This window comes from Octopus sinensis, linkage group LG11 (genome assembly GCF_006345805.1).
Source record: "Octopus sinensis linkage group LG11, ASM634580v1, whole genome shotgun sequence".
Lineage (NCBI taxonomy): Eukaryota > Metazoa > Mollusca > Cephalopoda > Octopoda > Octopodidae > Octopus > Octopus sinensis.
This window is the reverse complement of record NC_043007.1, coordinates 3,898,517-3,908,640: the sequence shown is the minus strand read 5'-3', so window position 1 is coordinate 3,908,640 and position 10,124 is coordinate 3,898,517. Positions and strand designations below refer to the sequence as shown.

At 36.8% G+C, this 10,124-nt stretch overlaps 1 long non-coding RNA gene across 2 annotated transcripts in view; it reads left to right on the top strand.

Moving 5' to 3' along the window:
- The window catches only part of LOC118765299, a 28,107-nt gene extending 18,262 nt beyond the window's left edge, over window positions 1–9,845 (top strand). For both annotated transcript variants that reach the window (XR_005001138.1, XR_005001137.1), the window contains exon 2: window positions 6,769–9,845. This is a non-coding gene — a long non-coding RNA (uncharacterized LOC118765299). The remainder of the gene's footprint in view (window positions 1–6,768) is intronic.
- Window positions 9,846–10,124: the final 279 nt, after the last annotated feature.

The window sequence follows — 10,124 nt, the reverse complement described above, 5'->3', positions numbered from 1 at the left end:
ACCATCGCTTGACAACCGAAGCTGGTGTGTTTACATCCCCATCGGCAAATGAGATCGATAGAACAAGTACTAGGCTTACAAAGAATAAGTCCTGGGGTCAATTTGTTCAACTAAAGGCAGTGCTCCAGCATAGCCGCAGCTGAATGACTGAAACCAATAAAAGAATAAAAGAAAAAATAGAGAAAATATGAAAGAGTGGACAGCATGGATTGGGGTGGAAAAAGAGAAATCAAATTTGAAAAGTTGTCTCTTTTTTTTTTGTTTTAAACATTCCATTTCATAACAAAATCCAAGTAGTAATGCTAACGAGTACCAATCAAATACTTATTCTTGCTTACACTGCATTTATGGACATAATTATCAATGATATGAAATCAGGTTGAACAGTTAGCTAGATAGCACATCTCTATTCACAACTACACACTTCATTAGAAAGTCTGGAAAGTGAGCTGAGTTTAGAGGTTCAGAGGGCTCTACATTCTATGCCACTGAATAGGGCAATTCGGGCAAACGAAAGCAACAACTCATTTTATCCTGTTACACATAATGAAAACAAAAATGACTGCAGTCTTATGATATATACAAAATTTAACCTGAAGACAAAATTTAATCTAAATAACCATCTCTTGTCTTTTGACAGAAGATAAAGCATTAATGCAATAATAATTTAATGGTATTTTGCAAGAAAGAAAATAGTGACACAGTGTTAAATGATGAGAAAATGATTAGTCCATTGAAATTGTAAAAGAAATACACAATTACACAACATTTGGGGGCTTTTTTATAAATCATTTCATTTCTTTGTCTTTTATGTTGCATTCATTAGGTGAGAAACAAATCCTCACCTCAACAGGACACTCGTTAATCTATATTGCAAGTAACTTACACAGAAAATCCCAGATCTTATTGCTCACAATTAGGCAAACCCAAAAAAATTGTTGAGTTAATTTGCTTGTCCAGAGATAAATGGAATCTATCGTTGTCGTCTTAATATCTTCTTTGCCATGTTTATATAGATTAGATGAAAGTATGTTGGAGCAAAGTATTCTATAGTTGAATGTCTTTCCTGTAACCAACCCCATCTGTTTGCAAATGCCTAATTGTGAGCAATAAGATCTGGGATTTTCTGTGTAAGTTACTTGCAATATAGATTAATGAGTGTCCTGTTGGGGTGAGGATTTGTTTCTCACCTAATGAATGCAACATTACCCAGTATATCAAACAACAGTTTGAATATGCTTACATAGAGAACTGGAAATAAAGGACATTAAAAATGAGCCTTTTTGTTAACAAAGATTGCAGGACATGTCAAGACATGTCAAGAGACCTGACATGTTTTATAGCAGACTGCAAGTAGATGACTGTTAGTGAAGCCATTGTTCACAACCAATGAGTAAATGGCATGTGTGGACAAAGGAAATACCAAACCACAAACACAGACATACATATATATATATATATATATATATATATATATATATAATCATCATCATCATTGTCATCATCGTCATTTAACATCCGCTTTCCATGCTGGCACGAGTCAGATGGTTTGACTGAGGACTGGCAAGCCAGAAGGTTGTACCAGGCTCCAACCTGATGTAGTAGAAAACACTCAATGGGACTGAACCTGGAAACCATATGTTTGTGATACAAACTTCTTGGCCACACCACCATCCCTGTGTCTTACAGTAGAAAATGAATTTGTAATCCATAAACAAGTTTACTGTTTAATGACTTATACATTCATCAACCGCTACAAAATAAAATAATAATAATGATAATAATAATAATAATAATAATAATAATAATAATAATAATAATAATAATAATAATAACAATAATAATATTGCAGAGCAAGATCAGAGCTTACCTACCAGAAACTACCATGCGAATGTCCTTAAAGATGGATCTAACCCCTCACGCAAAATTTGCGGGAAATTCACAGAGACAATTGATCATGCTGTTTCTGGTTGCCAAGTCCTCGCTGAAAAGGAGTACCTCAGAAGACATGACAGACTAGGGCAGTACATCCACTGGAATGCTTGTAAATACTACAAAATTAAATCTCATGATAAGCAGTACAGGCTCCATCCAGAGGATGTAGTAAATGACGAGGGCATCACCATCCTTTGGCACTTCCCAATACAAACAGACAGAAAAACTGACTCCAATCGACCAGGATCAAGGACTTCAACGGAGGAACTTGTCTGTTAATAGATATGTCTGTCCCTCAAGATCAAAATGTCTCAAGAGAGGAATACAAAAAGCTTTCTCACTATAAAGATCTGTAAATTGTAATCACAAAAATGTGGAAGCTTATTACTATGATAATACCAGTAGTAATAAAGAAGGGAGCTGAGCAGTATATTAAGCAACTCCCTGGTAATTCCAATGTCCGTGAACTACAAAAGATAACCTTGATGGGTACAGCCCCTGTATACTACGGAAAACACTCTCCATCTAAAATGGAATAAATGTGGTGATAATATTAGCATGCATTGCAAAACAAAAGTGCTCTTGCTATTCTTGGCTTCCAGAGGACGCCAAGAGTACTAAGGCAGCTGATATAGAGTTATAATGAAAAGAAGCCATTAATAATAATAATAATAATAATAATAATAATAATAATAATAATAATAATAATAATAATAATAATAATAATAATAATAATAATAATAATAATAATAATTGTTTGTAATATAAGCACAAGACCTAAAATTTGGGGGAGGTGGATAGTGAATTACAATCAACCCCAGTACTCAACTGGTACATATTTTATTGACCCTGAAATGATGAAAGGCAAAGTTAGCCTCAGAATGTAAATAACCATAATAAACACCACAAGGCGAACATTCTAATCATTCTACCAATTCAATAATGATAAAATGAAAAATATGTAGATGTATTGATTGATTAATGTAGATGTTAACATAATTATTACAATAGTCACAGAAATTAATTATTCCAATTGATAATTTGTCAGTTTATCAACTATTGAATGTTTAACTGGCAATAGTTGGCAGAAACATCTTTTATTCATATTGATGATATCATGGAGAAGAGGAAGAGGAGGAAGAAGACAAGAGAGAAAGAACAACAGTTGGTTCTTGCATAAAGTGGTTCTTTATGGAACAACAGAAGGAAGAGTAACAGAAAACATAGAATTTAAGGACACAACAGCCACAACCTTATAACCAAAGATTCATCGTTCTTCTAGTCCTATTCTGTACATTTCCCTTATCAATTCATAGAACAGGTTCAGATTACTACACTCAGACTCCAATCAAGGAATATATGGTAGCTTCAACAACCAAAAACTCCAACATGCACCATTCCAATTATAACTGACATCAGTAAATCTTTCCACTCCATTTCCCACTACCAAATTATAAACAAAACAAAATGTTACATGACAAAGTTTCTTTCACGTCACAAAGCATTACACAGAATATAATCAAACATCTAAAAATCTGTAATTTCTCAGTTCTATAAGGATCTCTTCCCATCTATTTTAAGTTGTATCATCATGGCCACTTCACATTCACTGCAAACCATGCACAGCCTTTTATGTAGAAAACATCATAGTTACCTTCTACCACTATTACCAAACACAGCTACCAAGCAGCTCAAACTCTTTACCAAAGATCTAACAAGTTAACTCTAAACAAATAGACTAAGACTAGCATCTACCAAATCCATGTCCTCCCTTCTTTCCAGCAACAAGAAAGGACATTATTATATACAATTAACTATGACAATCAACAACATAAATGTACCAGACACAGAGTTGATAAAAATACTAGCAATTAACCACAACATTCACACAACATAGAAGGAATTTAAAAAAAGAAGCATACAAATACATAAGGGCACAGATTTTTCAAAGACACTACATGTAGATAACACAAAGATAAAATAACATCATCATCATCATCATCATTTAGCCTCTGCTTTCCATGCTGACATGGGTTGAACAGTTTGATGGGAGCTGGTCAACTGGGGAGCTGCCCAGGTTCCAATTGTCTATTTTGACATAGTTTCTAAGGATAGACACCCTTCCTAATGCCAACCACTACACAAAGCATACCGGATGCTTTTTATGTGGCAATGACATGGGGGCTTTTATGTGGCACTGCCACAGCTGTCTATACATGGAACTGGACTGTGTGCTTTTACATGACACCAGCAAGGGCACTTTAACATGGCACAGGTGATTTTACATGTCACCAGCATCCACAAGAGGACCTCTCAGCTGAGAGAAGGGCATTGAAGACATAGCTGTATGTATGGAAAGCAACAGTTTTACTTTGCTTGACATGTCTTCTGAAGCATAGCAAACCACTGGAAGTTTCAGTTCCTTGCCATCTCCTCTGTGAGGCCCAACATCTAAAGATCCTTTCTCACTACACTGTACCATGTCTTCCACAAATTCCCTTCACAATTAGAGGTTAGCATTTCTTTATACAGCCATCCTCATCCATACGCATCACATAACCATACCAGTACAGTTTCTCTCTTGCACTCTACAACTGATGCCTTGTATGTCCAGTTTTTCTCTTAAATCAATTTTCACTCTGCTGTACATGCATACTGACATTACTGAACTAATGGCTTCATGCCCTCTGTAGTCATATCCCATGTTTCACTGCCATGTAGCATAGTTGTACATACGCAAGCATCATACGATCTACCTTTCACTCTAAGAGAGAAAGACCCTGTGTTACCAACAAAGGTAGTAGCTTTCTGAACTTTTCCCAACCTGTTTTTATTCTAGCAATTACACTTTCAGAACTTCTTCCACTGCTAACTTGGTTGCCAAGGTAACGGAAGCTATCTATTACTTCTAAGGATCCCCTGCCCCCACATACATTCAAGGAAGTCTATTCTTTATACATTCCTAGTGTTTATTGTACCTACACACCTGCCACACACAAAGACTATTTTTTCTGTTAACCTTCCCCTAATACTGCTGCACATCTTATATGTCCATAGCTTGCACAGGGTACACCGCATGGAGTTTCTACCAACATCTTTTCTACATATTGAACAGAGCCATTTTTCTGAAAGAATTTGACTTTTGTCCATTTTTTCTACTTACTAGGACTTTGGTGTTAGTTAATTAACTCTAAGGCCCTTAGATTCCAGACCATGCTTCCACACCTGAAATTTCCTCTCTAGTTCAGGTAGTAATTCAGTAATAAGAACAAGGTCATCAGCATAGAGGAGCTTCCAAGGGCAGCCACTCTTAAATTCCTCTGTTATAGCCTGGAGGGCTATGACATAGTAGAGGAGTCTGAGAATCAATCTTTGGTGAACTCCTACTTGTACACTAAATCATTGCTATACAAAGTGTAAAAGAATTATTTCTACTCTAGGCACAAAGCCTTGAAAATTTTGGCAGGAAGTGGGCTAGTCGATTATATTAACCCCAGTGCATAACTGGTACTTATTTCATCAACCCCAAAAGGATGGAAGGCAGAATTCAAACTCAGAACATAGTGGCAGATGAAATACCGCTAAGCATTTTGCTTGGTGTGCTAACGATTCTGCCAGCGCACCACCTTAACAAAGTGTAAAATAATATATTCTTTTCTACTCTAAGAACAAGGCCTGAAATTTTGGGGGAGGGGGCCAGTCAATTATATCAATCCCAGCATGCAACTGGTACTTAATTTATCGACCCCGAAAGGATGAAAGACAAAGTCACCCTTGACAGAATTTGAACTCAGAACATAATGACAGACGAAATACAGCTAAGCATTTCGCCCAGTGTGCTAACATTTCTGCCATGTATTATATCTGTCATGGATTAGGCCAGTCATGCATGGGCCTCCAATCTCTGCATAACAAATAACAACAAACTACAGAAAACACATTCTGCCTGTCATTCTCAACCAGAGTTCCAAAGACCCTTGGGCGTCCATATAAGAGTTTGTTGTTAAAAGTTATGTGAAATAAATACTTCCACAATACGAAAAATATTTTAATAATTATTTAATATTATCTGTAATAATATTTAATCATGAAAATATAATAGGATTCTTTTTAAACAGAGAATGGTTATGAGGATCTGGTAGAGTAGAATAAGAATCAGGGAGGTCCGTAGTTAAAAATGACTGAGAACCACAGATGTGAACAATGAAACCAAGCAAAATGTATCACCAGCTGGACATCTGATGGGTAAACTTTGTTTTAAATCATCCTTGTATTATCATCATCATCATCATCGTTTAACATCAGCTTCCATGCTAGCATGGGTTGGACGATTTGACTGAGGACTGACAAACCAGACGGCTGTACCAGGCTCCAATCTGATCTGGCAGAGTTTCTACAGCTGGATGCCCTTCCTAACGCCAACCACTCTGAGAGTGCAGTGGGCACTTTTACGTGCCACCTCGCACAGGAGCCAGTCCAGTGACAATGGCAATGACTTTGTACCGTATTACTTAAATTTGATGGTTGTACAAAACACTGTAAAGTTTTAGGAAAAGACTGAAATGTTTCTAATTCTAGTTACCACACAAACATACATCAGACTATTTACTTCTACAATGAACAAGAATGTAGAAATCCTAAAAGAAAACAGGGTGTGTGTGTATGTGTACACGCATGCATGGGTGTGTGTGTGTGTACAGAGAGAAAGGGGGAGTGAGAGAGGGAGAGTGTGTGTTGGATATATGCAAACAAACTTCAGCAGACTATAATAGATGATCTAATGTAATGTTATGCAGCGTTTACTGACTTTTAACTTTCTCAATTCTTTTTCAGATATACCAACAGGAAATGAAGAGGCATGCCAAGATTTTAGCTCTAGCTGCCAACCACAGTAACTTGGATACCGCCAGCTTTTTGAACATGACTGGGTTCTTCATACTCGGGGTTGGGAAAGTGTTGGATGTGTCGTTTGTAGCCAGAGGAGAAAAACATTCTCAGCAGTCAGACATCATTTCAATGGCCAAGTTCAACCAGCAGATCCAGGACATCATCGATAACTCCAGCGAGTTAATAAGGACTACTTCCAAGCGGTTAAAGATAACAGAATCCGTTATCGGAAGTGTAGTGCAAGTGGGTATCAGGTAAAGGCCTACATGATAAGTAAGGGTCAGTTCATGTATGACAAGACCCGGGCAAATTATGTGATCATGTGATTCCCAGTGTCACTTGGCCTTCTAGTGTGCCGTATTTGAACTTGTTGGAGCATCATCAAGAGATAAGAATTGGCCAGCAGTTCTGCAGTGCCACAGACATGTTGGGGGTGGGGTGGGATCTTCTGTTGTAGGTGTGGCAGATGACATTGTCAGAGGATACCTGATGGCAGTTGCTTCTGTGGCTGCATTGGGGCCATCATTAGGGTTCAGGGTAGTTTTATTTCTTTGATGTATTAAGTTGAACATGTGTGTCATTTTGCTGGGTGTATCCATTGTTAATGTTTGGTATTCTGGATTTTTCTTCTTTAGTTTTATTCTCAGTTGCCTGACACATCCTGAGTGTGAGTGAGTGGTTGGTGGTGATGGTTAGTGATGGAGGAGGTGGAAATCTCTTGGGATAGGATACTTATAATGTAACTCAAACCTAACTCAATTTCAAGTACAGTCAACTTTAAAAGCAATAAATAGCAAATTCTTTAACATACGAAGAAAAATATTTATTAAAGTGTAATTTCATGGCTTCAGTAATTGGAAAGTTAACACATAGCACATCCAAAATGTATGTAAAACTGTAGAAGTGAAATTACAAAACAGACATGGTGCTGATCCTTCAGTCCAAAAATCTCAAATTCAAATCCACAGTAAATGTTTTGTGGTTCATTTCTGCATTATTCGGTCCTCCTAGATGCAAAGTGGTACAGATCTTCTTGAAGTGTTATCTTGGTTATACCGATGTCCAGAAAATTCATCTAGCATCAGATAAAAACCATAAAAGTGAAACCCCAAAAGTTAATCAGAGACACACTTTGTTATATTGAAAATTGTTACTGGAGAGCTGCAGTTGGATGTCTTCAAGTAGTTGTATGAATTAGAAGTAGTAGTCAGTCAAATGCTTAGTTTCAGAGCAAGCTAAAACTATGCTTGAGTCCATACAAGACCTTGGGCAAGTGTCTTCTACCAGGGACTGAGGTTGACTAAAACTCTGAGTGAAATCTGATAGACACTGTGGGAAAGCCCATTGGAGAGACAGTTCTTGTTTTTAGATGGTAGACTTCATCAAATTTTCTTAACTTATTGGTTCTGGAGAAAGGAGTAGTGCCCTTAACAGGCTCTGCCTAACTAGTGAGAGTTATGCCATTAATATTCTTCTTGAACATTTATAAGTTAACACCTGCAGGAAAGACATGAACAGGGAGAAAATTTCAGAGGGGCAATGCTCTGAGGAGGAAGGATTGGACATTGTGATAAGTATGGTGCCTGGGAAGTTATGCAGTAAACATTATGAGAGGAGGAGATGGCACGAGTAAAGCCAGCTCTGAGGGGTACAGCCTATCATAAAAGGGGTAGCAAAGGTATAGAGAGAAGATAGCACAATATGGGCCGGAACTGGAGTATATCTGTGAGTGATTTTGTACCAGTCAGTCAGGTGGCCTGTTTCTGAATATGGTCTAGGATTTTTATGTGTGCAGTGGCAGCACTATCCCGGATGTAAAAGCAATACTCCATGCTGGGCATCACCTGAGCTCTGTAGTGTTCAGTTTAACATCAATTCTTACCTCTCTCTGGTATGCCTTTAGCAGAATCTAGACTTTGGAAAACAATCAGGCAAGTCTCTGCTCTGAGAATAATTTCTTCACTTCCTCACTCTCAGTGCCCTTGAAAAGGGTCGTGAGCATTGCTTTTCCTTCCCTATATCATATGCAGTGACTGTGGTTGCATTTTGTTTCCCAAGGATTCACAGGAGATGGTAAACAACAAAAGCTAAAAACTCATTTACAAAGCTAATCTATAAGGTGTTTCAAAATCCACATACACCTTTAATGCACAACACCTGGCCCTTTTTACTCAAATAGTTGGAAGCTGAGATGATCCTTATTTCTTCCTCCCTACATTTACCTGATAAACTGTTTTTCAGTGGAAACAGTTCAATATCAAAATTTGTGAGATTCTCAAGTCATCTAATAATCAAAGCACCAATACCATATTTATACAAGAGTGAGCATGTATGTGTACATATATGTATATGAGCATACCTGTATGCATATGTGTGTGTGTGTGTGTGTAAACAGAACTAAGTCATAGTTCCATGTGCTTCAAAAACAGAAATTTTGTCATTTATACAGGTGTTTGTAAGGAGTATCTGTCAAACCAATGACAACATGGAAAAATAAAAAATAAACAATAAACTGATAATGATGATAAGAAGATAGAGCGGTGAGAGAAGAGAATGGAGAAGGAGCAGGAACGCATTTGCACTAACATAAAATGCTATCAAGAACATTTGTTTCCATCACATAATACAAAATGCAACAAGATGTTTGCTTTTATTTTGCTATCTGTATCAAGAATCCGGGTTATATCTCTTAATATAACAGTTTCCTTATCTGCCTTGTTCATCAAATGATTCCAATTTCTAATTATTGGAGATTTCGTTTGTTTATTTCTTTAGCTTTCATTTTATCATCTTCAATTTAGTGTCTTTTGCTAGAAGAATAAAGGCAACAGCATGCCAATTGATATGGAAAACCTCAGCAGAAAATCTATTTTATCTTTCACTCCTTTTGCCATTCCATTATCTAACATGATCCTGGTTTTATTTTGCTGATAATTTATGTATTCAAATTTCTCAAAACTGAAAGAAGTAACTTCAGAATTTGATAATTTGGAACATAGAGAAACAAGAATGAATGCAAAAAACAAAAAATAAATAATGACAACAGAGATTCCTTCTGTTCCATATTTCTTCTTGTCTTTTGTTTTATAGTTATTCTATTCACAATTCTTCTATTCATCAGTTCTTTAGATTTTTTTAGCCACCTATTCTTTAGCATTGAAGTTTTCGGTTCTTTCTCCTTTGGGTAGAAAGATCATAGTTGTTCTGCTGCTGCTATTCACACGGTGACATTATGGAAGTTATGATAAAAAGGTAATGATGATAAAGCCTTCAAATGTTCTTTCCATCACCACAATACACTA